This window comes from Bombina bombina, chromosome 1, assembly GCF_027579735.1.
Source record: "Bombina bombina isolate aBomBom1 chromosome 1, aBomBom1.pri, whole genome shotgun sequence".
Lineage (NCBI taxonomy): Eukaryota > Metazoa > Chordata > Amphibia > Anura > Bombinatoridae > Bombina > Bombina bombina.
The window spans coordinates 1,565,097,703-1,565,117,813 of record NC_069499.1 but is presented as its reverse complement, the minus strand read 5'-3'; positions in this window follow the sequence as shown (position 1 = coordinate 1,565,117,813).

Here is a 20,111-nt window from a genome sequence, read left to right as displayed (position 1 = left end):
GCAAAAGTATCAAACTTGTAAAATTTAGTAAAAGTGTGCAGTGAAGACCAAGTCGCTGCCTTACATATCTGATCAACAGAAGCCTCGTTCTTGAAGGCCCATGTGGAAGCCACAGCCCTAGTGGAATGAGCTGTGATTCTTTCAGGAGGCTGCCGTCCGGCAGTCTCATAAGCCAATCTGATGATGCTTTTAATCCAAAAAGAGAGAGAGGTAGAAGTTGCTTTTTGACCTCTCCTTTTACCAGAATAAACAACAAACAAGGAAGATGTTTGTCTAAAATCCTTTCGGAAGAAAACCAGATTTAGTACGTAAAACCACCTTATCTGCATGGAACACCAGATAAGGAGGAGAACACTGCAGAGCAGATAATTCTGAAACTCTTCTAGCAGAAGAAATTGCAACCAAAAACAAAACTTTCCAAGATAATAACTTAATATCAACGGAATGTAAGGGTTCAAACGGAACCCCCTGAAGAACTGAAAGAACTAAATTGAGACTCCAAGGAGGAGTCAAAGGTTTGTAAACAGGCTTGATTCTAACCAGAGCCTGAACAAAGGCTTGAACATCTGGCACAGCTGCCAGCTTTTTGTGAAGTAACACAGACAAGGCAGAAATCTGTCCCTTCAAGGAACTTGCAGATAATCCTTTCTCCAAACCTTCTTGAAGAAAGGATAGAATCTTAGGAATTTTTACCTTGTCCCAAGGGAATCCTTTAGATTCACACCAACAGATATATTTTTTCCATATTTTGTGGTAAATTTTTCTAGTTACAGGCTTTCTGGCCTGAACAAGAGTATCAATGACAGAATCTGAGAACCCTCGCTTTGATAAGATCAAGCGTTCAATCTCCAAGCAGTCAGTTGGAGTGAGACCAGATTCGGATGTTCGAACGGACCTTGAACAAGAAGGTCTCGTCTCAAAGGTAGCTTCCATGGTGGAGCCGATGACATATTCACCAGGTCTGCATACCAAGTCCTGCGTGGCCACGCAGGAGCTATCAAGATCACCGATGCCCTCTCCTGATTGATCCTGGCTACCAGCCTGGGGATGAGAGGAAACGGCGGGAATACATAAGCTAGTTTGAAGGTCCAAGGTGCTACTAGTGCATCTACTAGAGTCGCCTTGGGATCCCTGGATCTGGACCCGTAGCAAGGAACCTTGAAGTTCTGACGAGAGGCCATCAGATCCATGTCTGGAATGCCCCACAATTGAGTAATTTGGGCAAAGATTTCCGGATGGAGTTCCCACTCCCCCGGATGGAATGTCTGACGACTCAGAAAATCCGCTTCCCAATTTTCCACTCCTGGGATGTGGATTGCAGACAAGTGGCAGGAGTGAGTCTCCGCCCATTGAATGATTTTGGTCACCTCTTCCATCGCCAGGGAACTCCTTGTTCCCCCCCTGATGGTTGATGTACGCAACAGTCGTCATGTTGTCTGATTGAAACCGTATGAACTTGGCCTTTGCTAGCTGAGGCCAAGCCTTGAGAGCATTGAATATCGCTCTCAGTTCCAGAATATTTATCGGGAGAAGAGATTCTTCCCGAGACCAAAGACCCTGAGCTTTCAGGGGTCCCCAGACTGCGCCCCAGCCCACCAGACTGGCGTTGGTCGTGACAATGACCCACTCTGGTCTGCGGAAGCTCATCCCCTGTGACAGGTTGTCCAGGGACAGCCACCAACGGAGTGAATCTCTGGTCCTCTGATCTACTTGTATCGTCGGAGACAAGTCTGTATAGTCCCCATTCCACTGACTGAGCATGCACAGTTGTAATGGTCTTAGATGAATTCGCGCAAAAGGAACTATGTCCATTGCCGCTACCATCAAACCTATTACTTCCATGCACTGCGCTATGGAAGGAAGAGGAACAGAATGAAGTATTTGACAAGAGTTTAGAAGTTTTGATTTTCTGGCCTCTGTCAGAAAAATCCTCATTTCTAAGGAGTCTATTATTGTTCCCAAGAAGGGAACCCTTGTTGACGGAGATAGAGAACTTTTTTCTACGTTCACTTTCCACCCGTGAGATCTGAGAAAGGCCAGGACAATGTCCGTGTGAGCCTTTGCTTGAGGAAGGGACGACGCTTGAATCAGAATGTCGTCCAAGTAAGGTACTACTGCAATGCCCCTTGGTCTTAGCACCGCTAGAAGGGACCCTAGTACCTTTGTGAAAATCCTTGGAGCAGTGGCTAATCCGAACGGAAGTGCCACAAACTGGTAATGCTTGTCCAGGAATGCGAACCTTAGGAACCGATGATGTTCCTTGTGGATAGGAATATGTAGATACGCATCCTTTAAATCCACCGTGGTCATGAATTGACCTTCCTGGATGGAAGGAAGAATTGTTCGAATGGTTTCCATTTTGAACGATGGAACCTTGAGAAACTTGTTTAGGATCTTGAGATCTAAGATTGGTCTGAATGTTCCCTCTTTTTTGGGAACTACGAACAGATTGGAGTAGAACCCCATCCCTTGTTCTCCTAATGGAACAGGATGAATCACTCCCATTTTTAACAGGTCTTCTACACAATGTAAGAATGCCTGTTTTTTTATGTGGTCTGAAGACAATTGTGACCTGTGGAACCTCCCCCTTGGGGGAAGCCCCTTGAATTCCAGAAGATAACCTTGGGAGACTATTTCTAGTGCCCAAGGATCCAGAACATCTCTTGCCCAAGCCTGAGCGAAGAGAGAGAGTCTGCCCCCCACCAGATCCGGTCCCGGATCGGGGGCCAACATCTCATGCTGTCTTGGTAGCAGTGGCAGGTTTCTTGGCCTGCTTTCCTTTGTTCCAGCCTTGCATTGGTCTCCAGGCTGGCTTGGCTTGAGAAGTATTACCCTCTTGCTTAGAGGACGTAGCACTTGGGGCTGGTCCGTTTCTGCGAAAGGGACGAAAATTAGGTTTATTTTTGGCCTTGAAAGACCTATCCTGAGGAAGGGCGTGGCCCTTGCCCCCAGTGATATCAGAGATAATCTCTTTCAAGTCAGGGCCAAACAGCGTTTTCCCCTTGAAAGGAATGTTAAGCAATTTGTTCTTGGAAGACGCATCCGCTGACCAAGATTTTAACCAAAGCGCTCTGCGCACCACAATAGCAAAACCAGAATTTTTCGCCGCTAACCTAGCCAATTGCAAAGTGGCATCTAGGGTGAAAGAATTAGCCAATTTGAGAGCATGAATTCTGTCCATAATCTCCTCATAAGAAGAAGAATTATTATTGAGCGCCTTTTCTAGCTCATCGAACCAGAAACACGCTGCTGTAGTGACAGGAACAATGCATGAAATTGGTTGTAGAAGGTAACCTTGCTGAACAAACATCTTTTTAAGCAAACCTTCTAATTTTTTATCCATAGGATCTTTGAAAGCACAACTATCTTCTATGGGTATAGTGGTGCGTTTGTTTAGAGTAGAAACCGCCCCCTCGACCTTGGGGACTGTCTGCCATAAGTCCTTTCTGGGGTCGACCATAGGAAACAATTTTTTAAATATGGGGGGAGGGACGAAAGGTATACCGGGCCTTTCCCATTCTTTATTTACAATGTCCGCCACCCGCTTGGGTATAGGAAAAGCTTCGGGGGGCCCCGGGACCTCTAGGAACTTGTCCATTTTACATAGTTTCTCTGGAATGACCAAATTCTCACAATCATCCAGAGTAGATAACACCTCCTTAAGCAGAGCGCGGAGATGTTCCAATTTAAATTTAAATGTAATCACATCAGGTTCAGCTTGTTGAGAAATTTTCCCTGAATCTGAAATTTCTCCCTCAGACAAAACCTCCCTGGCCCCCTCAGACTGGTGTAGGGGCCCTTCAGAACCAATATCATCAGCGTCCTCATGCTCTTCAGTATTTTCTAAAACAGAGCAGTCGCGCTTTCGCTGATAAGTGGGCATTTTGGCTAAAATGTTTTTGATAGAATTATCCATTACAGCCGTTAGTTGTTGCATAGTAAGGAGTATTGGCGCGCTAGATGTACTAGGGGCCTCCTGTGTGGGCAAGACTGGTGTAGACGAAGGAGGGGATGATGCAGTACCATGCTTACTCCCCTCACTTGAGGAATCATCTTGGGCATCATTTTCTCTAAATTTTGTGTCACATAAATCACATCTATTTAAATGAGAAGGAACCTTGGCTTCCCCACATTCAGAACACAGTCTATCTGGTAGTTCAGACATGTTAAACAGGCAAAAACTTGATAACAAAGTACAAAAAACGTTTTAAAATAAACCGTTACTGTCACTTTAAATTTTAAACTGAACTCACTTTATTACTGCAATTGCGAAAAAGTATGAAGGAATTGTTCAAAATTCACCAAAATTTCACCACAGTGTCTTAAAGCCTTAAAAGTATTGCACACCAAATTTGGAAGCTTTAACCCTTAAAATAACGGAACCGGAGCCGTTTTTATATTTAACCCCTTTACAGTCCCTGGTATCTGCTTTGCTGAGACCCAACCAAGCCCAAAGGGGAATACGATACCAAATGACGCCTTCAGAAAGTCTTTTCTATGTATCAGAGCTCCTCACACATGCATCTGCATGTCATGCTTCTCAAAAACAAGTGCGCAATAGAGGCGCGAAAATGAGACTCTGCCTATGATTAGGGAAAGCCCCTAGAAAGTAAGGTGTCCAATACAGTGCCTGCCGGTTATTTTACATAATTCCCAAGATTAAAATAATTCCTCAAGGCTATGGAGTATAAAATATGTTTATATATAAATCGATTTAGCCCAGAAAATGTCTACAGTCTTAAAAAGCCCTTGTGAAGCCCTTTTTTTCTATCTGTAATAAAAATGGCTTACCGGATCCCATAGGGAAAATGACAGCTTCCAGCATTACATCGTCTTGTTAGAATGTGTCATACCTCAAGCAGCAAAAGTCTGCTCACTGTTCCCCCAACTGAAGTTAATTCCTCTCAACAGTCCTGTGTGGAAACAGCCATCGATTTTAGTAACGGTTGCTAAAATCATTTTCCTCTTACAAACAGAAATCTTCATCTCTTTTCTGTTTCAGAGTAAATAGTACATACCAGCACTATTTTAAAATAACAAACTCTTGATTGAATAATAAAAACTACAGTTAAACACTAAAAAACTCTAAGCCATCTCCGTGGAGATGTTGCCTGTACAACGGCAAAGAGAATGACTGGGGAAGGCGGAGCCTAGGAGGGATCATGTGACCAGCTTTGCTGGGCTCTTTGCCATTTCCTGTTGGGGAAGAGAATATCCCACAAGTAAGGATGACGCCGTGGACCGGACACACCTATGTTGGAGAAAAAAGAACTAAACATCTTTAGACATGTATATGTATGTATCTCTATGTTAAAGCCCTATGCACCTTAATCTCATATGTTTTAGCCCTTAGGACTTTTTTGTGCAATATTTTTTTTTAAATCATTTTTATTGGATAGTGTTATTATGAGTCTAAGCATACTTTTAAATGTATTTTTATGTGTTCTTCTTTTGTTTGGCACATTAAAATAGAGAAAGTATAACCTTGCGAGAGTAATAGTACCTCTTTCTCTTTTTTAATGTGCTTACTCAGTATCCGATTACATATATTTAATTTAAACATGACTTGCTCAGTAAGCATAATGTTAATTTAAGCCTCTGCTATAGAAGAGGCTTTTTTTAGCTCAGCGTTACTTTATTAAAGCTTTGTTTGACTTAATAACTTCTGTACCTGCACCAAATGTCTCATAGAGATATCGCGACCTTGGCATAATCAGAAGCACTTAGCGGCATGATACTATTTAATATCAAGTGATCTGTAACACTGTAGCTATAATTCAGGTTTACTGGCAGTTGTATTACTTCATGCTAACAAGCTGTTTAAATGAATGTCAAGTTGTGAATATGATTTGATACAGTAACATTGCATATAAAGTGTATACTGCTATTCTCACATTATCTGTACCAAACTATTGTTACTTTATTCTTTCACGGCTCTGATAGTATAAATGCATACAGCTATTAGTTACTCAAGTTATAATCAGACACTTAAGCTTCCGACCGATTTAAGTTGTGAATAAGACGGTATCACTTGTTACTGCAGATAATAACACAAGACAGCTGAAGAATTTAAACCATACCAAGATTAGCTGTAATACTCAGCGAGACAGTAAACTATCAAACTTTAGCAGAGATATTTTGTGTGTAATTTCATCAATCTCACATATGGTTGAGAACATTAACTGTTTACTATATGACTTTATGGGAGTACTTGATGGGAGGGATCCAATCTTCATTCATTGATAGTAACTGCATCATATATTGATAGTTTGTTTCACTCACCTATGTAGTATCGGATATTGTAATTCTGACTATCAAATAATTATTATTTATACCAATTTCAATCATAACACTGAGTTCAAGCTACTTTTAACAGTGTGTGTGTGTACAAATCTGGTTGGACTTTCATTTTTATATTTCCTTTAATAAAGTTATTTAGTATGAATGCCTAAACATTGAGAGATAATTAAAGGGACAGTCAACACCAGCATTTTTGTTGTTTTAAAAGATAGATAATCCCTTAATTACCAATTACCCAGTTTTGTACAACCAACACAGTTATAATTATACACGTTTTACCTCTGTAATTACCTTGTATCTAAGCCTCAGCAGACTGCCCTCTTATTTCTGTTCTTTTGACAGACTTGCAGTTTAGCCAATCAGAGCTGTTTCCATGGTAAATTCATGTGCATGAGCTCAATGTTATCTATATGAAACACGTGAACTAATGCCCTCTAGTAGTGAAAAACTATCAAAATGCATTTAGATTAGAGGCAGCCTTCAAGGTCTAAGAAATTAGCATATGAACCTCCTAGGTTTAGCTTTCAACTAAGAATACCAAGAGAACAAAGCAAAATTTGTGATAAAAGTAAATTGGAAGGTTATTTAAAATTACATGGCCTATTTGAAACATGAAAGTTTTTTTTGGACTTGACTGTCCCTTTAATTCTCCTTTTCTACTTATAATTTCTGGACAAATTTATTTTTGGAGTCTGGCAGTCTTTCCCTTTTTGCAAATCTACTTGCATTTTTTGTACATAAGCATATACTGTATATATATAGGAATATCTATTTAATAATACATTGACCATATTCTGCTATATGTATAACATTGGAATGTCATTTTTTTACAGTAAATAAACAGTATAACATCTTATTAAAAATGAATATGTTTTCATCTACTTAGCTGCAAACGTCTCCAATGCACTTGATATATATATCTAGATATGTGTACATATGTATTTATCTGTTGATATATGTATATAGGTCTGTAAATACATATCACGCATATAAATACATATGAACACACATATAACACACACACACACACACACATATATATATATATAGTATATAGTATATAATAAATGATTATCGGTCAAATTCGCTCAAAGAAAAACCTGGATTAATGATGTAGTAAAGAGAAACCTCTGACAAAAATTATCCAATGTCAAAGGGTGCACGGGAGGAAGCAACATTTAATATTAATTAAATACTAGAAATAAAGAAAAACAGAATTAAGGTTAAAGTTATAGAAAAGAAAAAGGATTCCTTGGCCAGCACATCTCATATAATACTCCATAAAATAATATCAGGCTAAGAGCATCCAGCAATCAAAGGGAACCAGACAAAAACCAAAGAGTCAGAATGCACTAAATTAATCACAATAAAGTGAACTATTTATTGACTATATAAATATAACAACCACAATATTTATAAAAACATAAACCATGGCCATGGTAATAAAATTCAACAGCGGACCAATAATGCTAAATCAGTCATAGTTACAAATTATGAACTCATGAATAAAAGAGTTCATATGTTGGATTTCTAATAAGTTTAACCTTAATTCTGTTTTTCTTTATTTCTGGTATTTAATTTATATATATATATATATATATATATATATATATATATATATATATATACACACACATATGAAAAAAATTAACTAAACATCTTTAGAAATGTATATGTATATAGCTCTATGTTAAAGCCCTATGCAACCAACCTCATATATTTTAGCCCTTATAACTTTTTTGTGCAATATTTTTTTTTATTTTTTTTTATCGGATAGTGTTATTATGAGTGTAAGCATACTCTTAAATGTATTTTTATGTGTTTTGTGACACTTTTTTGTTTAACTAAACAGTTAACTAGAATTATAAGGGCTCAAATATATCTTAGGTGCAAGGGGCTTTAACATAGAGGTATATACATATGCATGTCTAAAGATTAGCGTTCATTAAACACAGTCATGACTGTCGGGGCCAGCGTTTGTGTAAGGCAGGTAAGGCAGCCGCCTTAGGTTGCCTCCGGCAGGGGGTGCCAGATCTGCCTGGCTGCCGGCATTTGGCAAAGCAGCTTGATTAGTGAAAAATGTATATGCACACAGCGCACTGTTCATTGACTGTCACTCACGACACTGTCCAGACACTTCACACTTCACTTGCAGAAGTTGTAGGCAGCACTATGCATGGGTAGGGGTCAGGAGGGTGTGTGTGGGCACTGGGCAGTTCATAGAGCTCACTTGCACATTGGCATGGCACTCAGCGTAACGGCCACCTATCCAGAGTCTGACTGTGCATCAAGTTCACAGAGTCTGTCATTGTCAGTCAGTGAGTGACGTGAGAGGCTGGAGGTGGAGTCGGCAGACAGCGGTGGAACTGTGAAAGGGAAACAAACGTGAGGATGCTGGTGCCTTGTGACTGTTGTCACACTATGCAATTTTGAGGCTGAGCCACGGACCTGAGAGGTGCCCACCCACCCCCAGATGGCCAGAGAGACCGGTGCTGCAGTACTGTACAGAAGACAGAGAGAGAGGTTGAGGTAGGTAGGTTGGCGCCTCATTTAATTTATAAGAATTCCTGGCTGTGGCTGTATTATTATTTCAAATCATTACCATATCAAAGCTAATGCTATATAACACAGACCAGCCACAGTTTCCTTTTTTATATATATTTTTAATTATAAAATCTAACGGCACCACTTTTTTTTCCCCACCACTGTAGCACTTCTACACATTAGTCTGAGTCCCTATAGAGCTTATGTATAATGCACATGATCACCTACATGAAGAAGAAACCAGGTGTAATTTCTGGGTGGGGGGAGTGAGCTGCTATGGCTATAGTCGCTGCTTGCTACTGGGAAAAAACATTAGTTCTGCATTAAATCATGGAGTGACATGGATAATGGCTAATACATTAAATAACAAATATATATATATAATTGTTGGTATTGTCAGGGATTTTTATGGTGTTGTGGTGGGGATTGAGGGCGGGGGGGGTGTAAAAATGCACCTTCGCCTGTGTAGACAAAAATCCTTGCACCGGCCCTGATGACTTTTCCTACTTTACAGAGCTAAAAAGTTTAGATTTTATTTACTGGCTGCTGTGCCAATTCCTAGAATTTAATTTAGGGCCAGATTACAAGTGGAGCGGTATTTAATGCTCTTGCTCTAGTGCTAACTCCGCTAGAAGTAAGCTTTTTGCACGCATATTATTTTTAGCACTCATATAACAAGCTGAAAGTAAAAAAGTTATCGCTTGGTGAGCTTAGACTATTGAGCGCGTGATAACCTATTCCCCCATAGAAGTTAATGGAGCAAAAAAAAGTGACCTTGTATTGTAATGTAGGAGTTTCTGTGTCACACAAAGAACACTATATAGCAACATAAACATGTCTCAAGATAAAAGTTGTGTTTCTAATTTTTTTTTAATGGCTTTGCGGTACTGATGAGCCTTCTTAAAATATCTCATCAGAGCTGTGATGTTTTGAATATCAGGACTTTAGTTACTGCAAGTGCAACCGATCGCAGCAACCATCACCTGCTGTTCCAGCTTCCCAACAGCCAGCTGCCGGTCACAAATCGTTAGCTAAGAGCGTACAACAAGCCCCGCCCCTGAAGACTTTATTGGTAACCCTGAGTTAGCACTGCTGACACAAAGGTTTATCTGTTCAGAAGAGCAGCGCTGATTGGAGGGGGTAAATGTATCTAATGCACTTTCAGAGGTAGATAGTAAAAAAAGGAAAAAAATTTTTTTATTTTTCAGCCGGGTCATTCATTCTCTGCCTTGTCATTCATTATCCGCCTGCTTCTTTAGGTCCCCCGAGCCCTTGGGCCCTGGTACAGGGGCACCGGCTGCATATCATGGATATTAATGTAGGTAAACATGTTTTTATTGCAATTTCTACTGCATACAAATGTTACTTTTTCTATAAAATATTTTTTCAAAACTATTTTGTTACAAATTTGAATGCAAATTAATAATTAATTTTATTTAATGTCATGGTTTTATCCTTTATTTTGTTTTTTTTGGATTTTTAAATTCTGATTTATGTGAGTCTTATTGTAATGTATGAATCTCCTTCAAATATGTAACTGCAGAGAACACACCTTTGTGAGTCGCACAAACAGCACAATACTAATGTCCTCTTATCTTTCCTCTTTCACCTCTCAGAAGCAAAAGGGAGATAAAGGACAATGGTTTAGATTAATAGATGCTGTGTATGCAGTTGCACTGGGGCGTAGCTGGATGGAACAGGAGGTTTCCATCTTGTTCCATGAATGAGGGGGTGACTTTTAGCATTTCTGGGGTCAGAGGCATAAATAAACCTCCTTGGGCCCCATGGTAAATACTGTGTGAAGTCCCCTTTCAAAAGAGCCCTTTCTGGCTGTCTAAAATCCACAGAAGCTATGCTGGCAGTCATAAAGGAGCAAGAGCAGCTGCTTATCTGCGGTTCATCTATTCCCCTTGGTTAGTCTTTATTAGGAGATTTGCACTTGAACAGACTTGATGTACAAATATGGTGTCAGATTTTTCCGTATGACCTCACTGTAACAGCCATCTTGGAAACCCTGCCTTCATAATTATACAAATCCATAAACTGTGGGCCTCGTTTTAGCATGATTCTGGTGGCACCTGTGCCTCACAATGTCCCAGAGAGAAACCAATTTCAGGATCAAATAGAGGTGTGGGCCCAGTTTCGATTGAGATCTCTGAGACTCATGGAGTAATGGCCATGTCTTTTATATGTCAGGTGCATGATTGGGATTTTTTATCTACACTATCTCCAGACATTCCAAATTCCTAAAGACTCTATTGCTCTTGTGAAGTATATATTGTCTCTCAGGCCCTGATAATAAAAAGTAAACTATTTCAAAGCATCCACCGCTTTGTCGAGCAAGCCTATCAAAAGATTCCAAGCTCCAGACATCGGGCCGATTTATTAAAGTGTGGACGGACATGATACGATGTAGCGTATCATGTCCGCCGCACATCGATAAATGCCGACAGCATACGATGTCAGCATTTATCATTGCACAAGCAGTTCTTGTCAACTGCTTGTGCAATGCCGCCCCCCTGCAGATTTGTGGCCAATTGGACGCTAGCAGGGGGTGTTCAATCAGCCCGATCGTATAGGATCAGGTGGGTTGATGTCCACAGCCTCAGAGCAGGCAGACCAGGCCTGAAGGAGCTTGATAATTCTGCCCCATAGTGGCATCTACCGCCACATACCCCAAACCCAAACTTACCTAACCTACTCTACTTAACCCATCTTTTAAACAAAACCCCCTAAGTTACTTTAAAAAAAATCTAAGTTACTTGAAAGTAAAAAATATTAAATCAAAACCACCACAACCCCAAATACCTAACCCCTCCTCTAAACTAACTCCCCCTGAACTGTGCCCCCTAAGTTACAAAAAATAAATCTTGTTACAAAATTAAAAAAAATCGGTTACAAAAAATAATAAACTACAGTATCCAATCTATGTGCCCCTATAAAATAAACCCACCCAAAACAAAAAAATCCCTAAACACTAAGACTAAAATAAATAACATTAGCCCTTAAAAAGGCCTTTTGTAGGGCATTGCTCTAAAAAGATTTTAGCTCTTTTACAAAAAACAATTACACCCCCCCAAAATAAAACAAAAATGCCTAAAAAACCTATCATACAAAATAAAAGTAAAAAAAAAAGCATATTCTTAAAAATTAAATAAAACACCCCAAAACAACCATAACTAATCAGCCAATAGCAAGAACATTTTTAAATTTAAATTCTGATCATCTAACAGAAAAGGATCATTAGAATTGAAATTTAAAAATGTTAGGGATTGACTGATTTAACCCACTCTGGTGCTAACGACGGCTCAGAGCCGTAGGTAACACTCTCCCACCTTGAGGGAGATCTGGGTGCTTCAACCCACTCCTACCCCACCGATTGTGCCTTTATAGTGACAGGCATCGGCGGGGCTTCACGTTTTGCGTGGTGACATCAGGCACAATGACGTGATGACGTCACCGCGCAACTTTATTAACAAAATGACAATGTTAAGTATACGAAAAGGGGCATGCTGCTTAGAAGCCTGTATCTCAGGTTTCTAAGCAGCTACAGAGCCCCAAGACCCACCATTCGAAAGGTAATAGCCTAACCTTTCCAATAGTCTTGGGGATCTGAAAAAAAAAATAAAAAAAAAATATATACAGTATAAAAAAAACCTTAAAACAGCTTAGTACCCAGGTGGGAAAGTAGCATTTAAAGGGTTAAAATCAATTGGGATTAAGCGACACCCCTTCGACCAGGGTTCCTGGAAGAGAGCCAAAGTAAAGAAAATGTGGAGCAGAAGATGCTGCCGAATTCCGCCTCCGCAAAGATGGGCCCCCAGTACCAGGTGCTTGGATGAAGAGGGCCCCGACATGGATGAAGATTGTGGAGAAGAGGCGGCAGAAGAGTACACCGTAGTCCTCCTCCACCACCACAAAGATGGGCCCCTGGCACCAGGAGCTGGGGCAAAGAGGGCACAAATATGGATAAAGATTGCAGAGAGGAGGCAGTGGAAGAGACCACCAAAGTCTGCTTCATCTGCTTTGAAGATGACCCCCTGGTGCCAGAAACTGGGATGAAGAGGGACAACCTCAGATCAAGAGGAGCCAGACTTTTCAACAGTCAGGTTAGTTAGAATTTTTTGGGGTGGGTTTTTACATTTTAAGAATAGGCTTTTTTTATTTTCTTTAAAATAAAGGTTTTGTAGGTAGATTTTGTTATTTGGGGGGTGGGGGTTAATGTATATATGGGGATTTTGTAATTGTTTTTTTTGTTTGTTTTTTTAAAGAGCTGAAATCTCTTTAGGGCAATGCCCTTACAACAGGTCTTTTTTTAATGGCTAATGTAGGTTATTTAGTGTTAGGGTTTAGGGTTTTTGTTTTGGATTTTTATTTTATGGGGAATGTAGATTAGTAGATTAGTGTTAGGGAAAATGGTGTGTTTTTTATTTTGGATTCTGTCGTTTATAATTTTTTATAATGTAGATTTTTTTAAAATGTAATTTATGGGGGTTAGTTTAGAGGGGGGTTAGGTGTTAGTGTAGTTCCAGTTTGCAATGAGAGGAGGCAGTTTAGATTTCAATCTCCTAATCACCCCCTGTACTTGTATGGGGGTTGATTAGAATATTATTGATGGTTACCATTTAGTAGGCCCTTATTTCATAACCTCCCCCAATACCTGTATGATTAGGTGAATATTGATGTTACCATTTAGTAGGCCTTAATCTCCTAACCACCCCCATATCTGTATAAGGTTGATTAGGTGATTAGGTTAGGGCAGCTTAGGGGTTAATAGTGTATTTATCTACAATTTTTAAACTATTATGCATGCTTATGTATAATGCATATTCTTTTAACGAATGTATATAAATTAATCTGTATTTATTTTTTCTTGTGTTTTTTTTTGTAAACTTAAATATATATTTTAAATTGTATATTTATGTAACAAAAGTCATTAGTATTACAACTGAATTATTACATAACAGGCATGCAGTTATGTAATACTATAATAATAAACACATCAAGCAAGAATCTACATTTTAATTTATATATCCAAAACTAATATGCATTATACATGATCATGCATTTTATTTCAAACATTGATGCATTTTATTTCAAACATTGTAGATATAATGTAGTCAGGGCTTGCATTGATAATCAATATTTATATTGCATAATGCTTTAAGTATTGCATATACATTAAAATGTATTTATGCTAGCTTGTTGTATTTATTATTGATGAAATAGATATATATGCTATAGTAATGAGGAGCATATAAGTATATTTTTACATAACAGGCATGCAGTTACTGTAATATCAATTAATAAACACAAAAAGCAACATTAATTTAATTTTAATTTATATGTAAGTATTTATACAATATGCATTCTACATAACAATGTAACATTTTAAATATTTAATATTTATGTGTAGGGCCTTAGCTTCTACACTTATTTTTATGTTATGACAGTTTAGGGGTCAATGTTTAATGATATGTATAGCCATGTACAATGCATATTGTTTAAAGCATTGTTTTTATCTATAAATTAAAGGGATTTCTATTATTTTAAACATAAACATTTATTTTCAATTATATATTTATGTTTGAAATAATAGCAAGCAACTATTAAATCCCTTTTAAGATATCTACAATACTTTAAATAATCTACATTTTACATGACAACACATATTTTGTCAAGGAGATGTGGTAAAAGCTGGAGGGCTGGCAAAACCTCTCCATCCTAGCCGGGCTCCTGGAACTCGGAATTGAGCCACAGTCTGCTGATTCTTAAAAGGGGTGCCAATTGAGCAGGGTGCAGGGGATCAAGTCGCCTTTATAGGATGTTGTCTGCAATTTGATGAAGCCTTTAGGGATACCACTTGTTTGAAGAACCAGCATTTTAGTACATCTCTATGATATATTATGTAATCATTAATTATCATTTTAGCAATAATAATTTTAGCAACATAGCTTCATAGTTAAAAAGAGGAGTTTTACTATTTAGTATAGTTTATTATAGTGAGCTTTTTTTATGACAGTAGGCAGTATGTGGGAGTTAGATGGGGAGTGTAGGATAGACATTACATAAGTGTAGGTGGTATTAGGGACTTTACTGGGCGTTCTGGGGGTGTGTAGGTTAGGCGTGACATAGGCGTAGGAGCTCAAGAGGACATAGCTGGGTGGTGCAAGGGAGAGTAGGTTAGCTCTGATGTAGGTGTAGGCGGTCGGTGGGAGGTTGTGAGGTGCAGCAGGGGGAGAGTAGCTTAGATGTGACATAGGTATTCAGGGGCAGTTAGCGGAGCGTGCTAGTGGGAGTAGCCTGCACTTTAAATCAGACACATCAAAACCAGATCGATATGTTTGAATCAATGAAGTGCAGGTTGTGAGGAGGGCAGCAGCCATGTTTGTCTCACCAGCTATCAGCTTTCAAGACTACATCTCCTGAGGTAGTAAGAGTAGATTTAATAAAACTTAGGTCCTGCCAGCAATATTTGTAGTGTACTTAAACTGTAAGCACCCTTCAAATAGGGCCTCCACCAGCATCAAAAAGCCGAAGAGAGATGTGGGTGGTGCCGTCAGGCTCCCATTTACTTTTATGGGAGAGACATCGCCGCCCACCGACATTGCTCAGATATGCCCCTTTTCTTTGAATATCTCGACAGACCATCAGACTGCTAGGCCGACGAGGCCAGTAAGGCAGTTTCTTGATGGTCTGTCAATGCTTTGAATATCGAGGCCCCAGCCACATCTCAGTTTCATTGTTAACTAGGTTGTCTAACTTTTTTTATGTTTACTTTTTTTCAAGTTTTCTTTTACTGCATATGCTAGAGTGGACTGTTTTAGGAGATTTTTTTTTCATTTTTATTTGTTTGTTCTCTAATATTTTAAAGGTGTATTTGTGACTCCATTTTCCCTAAGAGTGGAGATCATTCTATGTGCCAAGAGTTCAATGGTTAGAAGATGCAACTTAATTATTATAATGGCGAGTTAGATGTGAAAAGGGGTGTGTACAAATCTCACAATTCGAGTTGCAATGTTGCGGTATGTTTTTTTAAAAGATATTAATTACACGGCTTTATTGAATGTAGGCCAATGAGAAGCAAGAGATTCTGTAGACAAAAAAAGAAAGAGAGTGACTTAAACTGATAAATGTACCAAATAAATAGCGCTGCGGAATCTGTTGATGCTCTACAAATAACAGTTAATAATAATAAAAGAAATTCCTTTAGAAAAGCTTTTCAAACGATTTATCTAAAAAAATCCCTTTAGACTTTAATGCTGATTTTCTGTTAAACATCATTAGATACGTTATTCTAAAGGATTGTGATTGATTTCCAACAGGACCAGAGGGGAACTGAGTGTTGGTTGGTCAACCCTTTTTATTCAAATTATGCTGTTGTGAATAAAGAGTAATCACTGTACAGCGCTTTTAAAGGGACATAATACTCATATGCTAAATCACTTGAAAGTGATGCAGCGTAACTGTAAAAAGCTGACAGGAAAATATCACCTGAGCATCTCTATGTAAAAAAGGAAGATATTTTACCTCACAATCTCCTCAGCTCACCAGAGTAGGGGCAATATTATGTATGCGGTGTCGCCCGCAAAAGCCGGCAACACCGTTTTTTACGTGGTTTGGGTATCACATATACAGTGCCGCATATGAATGCTGCACGTATATTTCACCCGTCAGCCGCAATTTTTACTCCTATATGCTAACATAGAACTGCGTCCCAAGCTAACAATACACTATCATTAAATTAATTAAATAAATAAACTACAATTAGCTAAACTAAAATACAATTAAATAAACTAATCTATAATACAAAAAAACCCCCACTAAATTACAAAAAATAAAAAAATATTACAAGAATTTAAATCTAATTACACCTCGAATTCCAATTGGCTTTATAGGATTCTATCAGCAAATCGGAATTAAGGTAGGAAAAATCTGATCGGAACAGCCAATAGAATGCAAGCTCAATCTGATTGGCTGATTGGATCAGCCGATCGGATTGAACTTCAATCTGATTGGCTGATTGAATCAGCCAATCAGATTTTTCCTACCTTAATTCCGATTGGCTGATAGAATCCTATCAGCCAATTGGAATTTGAGGGACGCCATCTTGGATGACGTCCCTTAAAGGAACCTTCATTCGTCGTTAGTCCGTCGGGGAAGGAGGATGTTCCGCGTCGGCGGGATGAAGATGGATCCGGAAGACAAAAGATAGAAGATGCCGCTTGGAAGAAGACATCGCCCAGATGGAGGACCTCTTCTTTGCCGCTTGGATCAAGACTTCGCCCGGATGGAGGACCACATCTGCCAGGTTGGATGAAGACTTTGGCTCGGCTGAGTGAAGACGACTCAAGGTAGGGAGATCTTCAGGGGGTTAGTGATAGGTTTTTTTAAGGGGGGTTTGAGTTGGGTGGGTTAGAATAGCGGTATGTGGGTGGTGGGTTGTAATGTTGGGGGGATATTGTATTTTCTTTTACAGGTAAAAGAGCTGATTACTTTGGGGCAATGCCCCGCAAAAAGCCCTTTTAAGGGCTGGTAAAAGAGCTGATTACTTTAGTAATTTAGAATAGGGTAGGGAATATTATTATTTTGGGGGGCTTTTTTATTTTATTAGGGGGCTTAGATTAGGTGTAATTAGATTAAAATTCTTGTAATATTTTTTTAGTTTTTGTAATTTAGTGTTTGTTTGTTTTTGTATTATAGATTAGTTTATTTAATTGTATTTTAGTTTTGCTAGTTGTAGGTAATTTATTTAATTAATTTAATGATAGTGTAGTGTTAGGTTTAATTGTAACTTAGGTAAGGATTTATTTTACATGTAATTTTGTACTTATTTTAACTAGGTAGCTATTAAATAGTTATTAACTATTTAATAGCTATTGTACCTAGTTAAAATAAATACAAAGTTGCCTGTAAAATAAATATAAATCCTAAAATAGCTACAATGTAATTATTATTTATATTGTAGCTATAATAGGGTTTATTTTCTAGGTAAGTATTTAGTTTTAAATAGGATTAATTTATTTAATTATAGGAATATTATTTCGTTTAATTTAAATTATATTTATAATAAAATCACATACCTGCACATACCTCATTAGCAGAATAAACTGCACGCCATTCTCCCGCTGAAGTTACCTCACTCCTCAGACATATGTGAGAACAGCAATGGATCTTAGTTACAACCTGCTAAGATCATAGAAAACTCAGGCAGATTCTTCTTCTACTTCTGCCTGAGATAAAACAGTACAACTCCGGTACTATTTAAAATAACAAACTTTTGATTGAAGAAAATAAACTAACTATTTGTTACCACTCTCTCTTACTACCTCCATGCGTGTTGAGAGTTGCAAGAGAATGACTGAATATGGCAGTTAGGGGAGGAGCTATATAACAGCTCTGCTGTGGGTGTCCTCTTGCAACTTCCTGTTGGGAATGAGAATATCCCACGAGTAATGGATGATCCATGGACTGGATACACATTACAAGAGAAATGTATGTGCACACAGTGCACGGCACACTGTTCATTGACTGTCACTCAGGACACTGTCCAGACACTTCACACTTCACTTGCAGAAGTTGTAGGCAGCATTATGCATGGGTAGGGGTCAGGAGGGTGTGTGTGGGCACTGGGCAGTTCAGAGAGCTCACTTGCACATTGGCACGGCACTCAGCGTAACGGCCGCCAATCCAGAGTCTGACTGTGCTTCACGTTCACAGAGTCTGTCATTGTCAGTCAGTGAGTGACGTGAGAGGCTGGAGGTGGAGTCGGCGGACAGCGGTGGAACTGTGAAAGGGAAACAAACGTGAGGATGCTGGCGCCTTGTGACTGTTGTCACACTATGCAATTTTGAAATTGAGGCTGAGCCACGGACCTGAGAGGCACCCACCCACCCCCAGATGGCCAGAGAGACCGGTGCTGCGGTACTGTACAGAAGACAGAGAGAGAGGTTGAGGTAGGTAGGTTGGCGCCTTAGGGGTTAATAGTGTATTTATCTACAATTTTTAAACTATTATGCATGCTTATGTATAATGCATATTCTTTTAACGAATGTATATAAATTAATCTGTATTTATTTTTTCTTGTGTTTTTTTTTGTAAACTTAAATATATATTTTAAATTGTATATTTATGTAACAAAAGTCATTAGTATTACAACTGAATTATTACATAACAGGCATGCAGTTATGTAATACTATAATAATAAACACATCAAGCAAGAATCTACATTTTAATTTATATATCCAAAACTAATATGCATTATACATGATCATGCATTTTATTTCAAACATTGATGCATTTTATTTCAAACATTGTAGATATAATGTAGTCAGGGCTTGCATTGATAATCAATATTTATATTGCATAATGCTTTAAGTATTGCATATACATTAAAATGTATTTATGCTAGCTTGTTGTATTTATTATTGATGAAATAGATATATATGCTATAGTAATGAGGAGCATATAAGTATATTTTTACATAACAGGCATGCAGTTACTGTAATATCAATTAATAAACACAAAAAGCAACATTAATTTAATTTTAATTTATATGTAAGTATTTATACAATATGCATTCTACATAACAATGTAACATTTTAAATATTTAATATTTATGTGTAGGGCCTTAGCTTCTACACTTATTTTTATGTTATGACAGTTTAGGGGTCAATGTTTAATGATATGTATAGCCATGTACAATGCATATTGTTTAAAGCATTGTTTTTATCTATAAATTAAAGGGATTTCTATTATTTTAAACATAAACATTTATTTTCAATTATATATTTATGTTTGAAATAATAGCAAGCAACTATTAAATCCCTTTTAAGATATCTACAATACTTTAAATAATCTACATTTTACATGACAACACATATTTTGTCAAGGAGATGTGGTAAAAGCTGGAGGGCTGGCAAAACCTCTCCATCCTAGCCGGGCTCCTGGAACTCGGAATTGAGCCACAGTCTGCTGATTCTTAAAAGGGGTGCCAATTGAGCAGGGTGCAGGGGATCAAGTCGCCTTTATAGGATGTTGTCTGCAATTTGATGAAGCCTTTAGGGATACCACTTGTTTGAAGAACCAGCATTTTAGTACATCTCTATGATATATTATGTAATCATTAATTATCATTTTAGCAATAATAATTTTAGCAACATAGCTTCATAGTTAAAAAGAGGAGTTTTACTATTTAGTATAGTTTATTATAGTGAGCTTTTTTTATGACAGTAGGCAGTATGTGGGAGTTAGATGGGGAGTGTAGG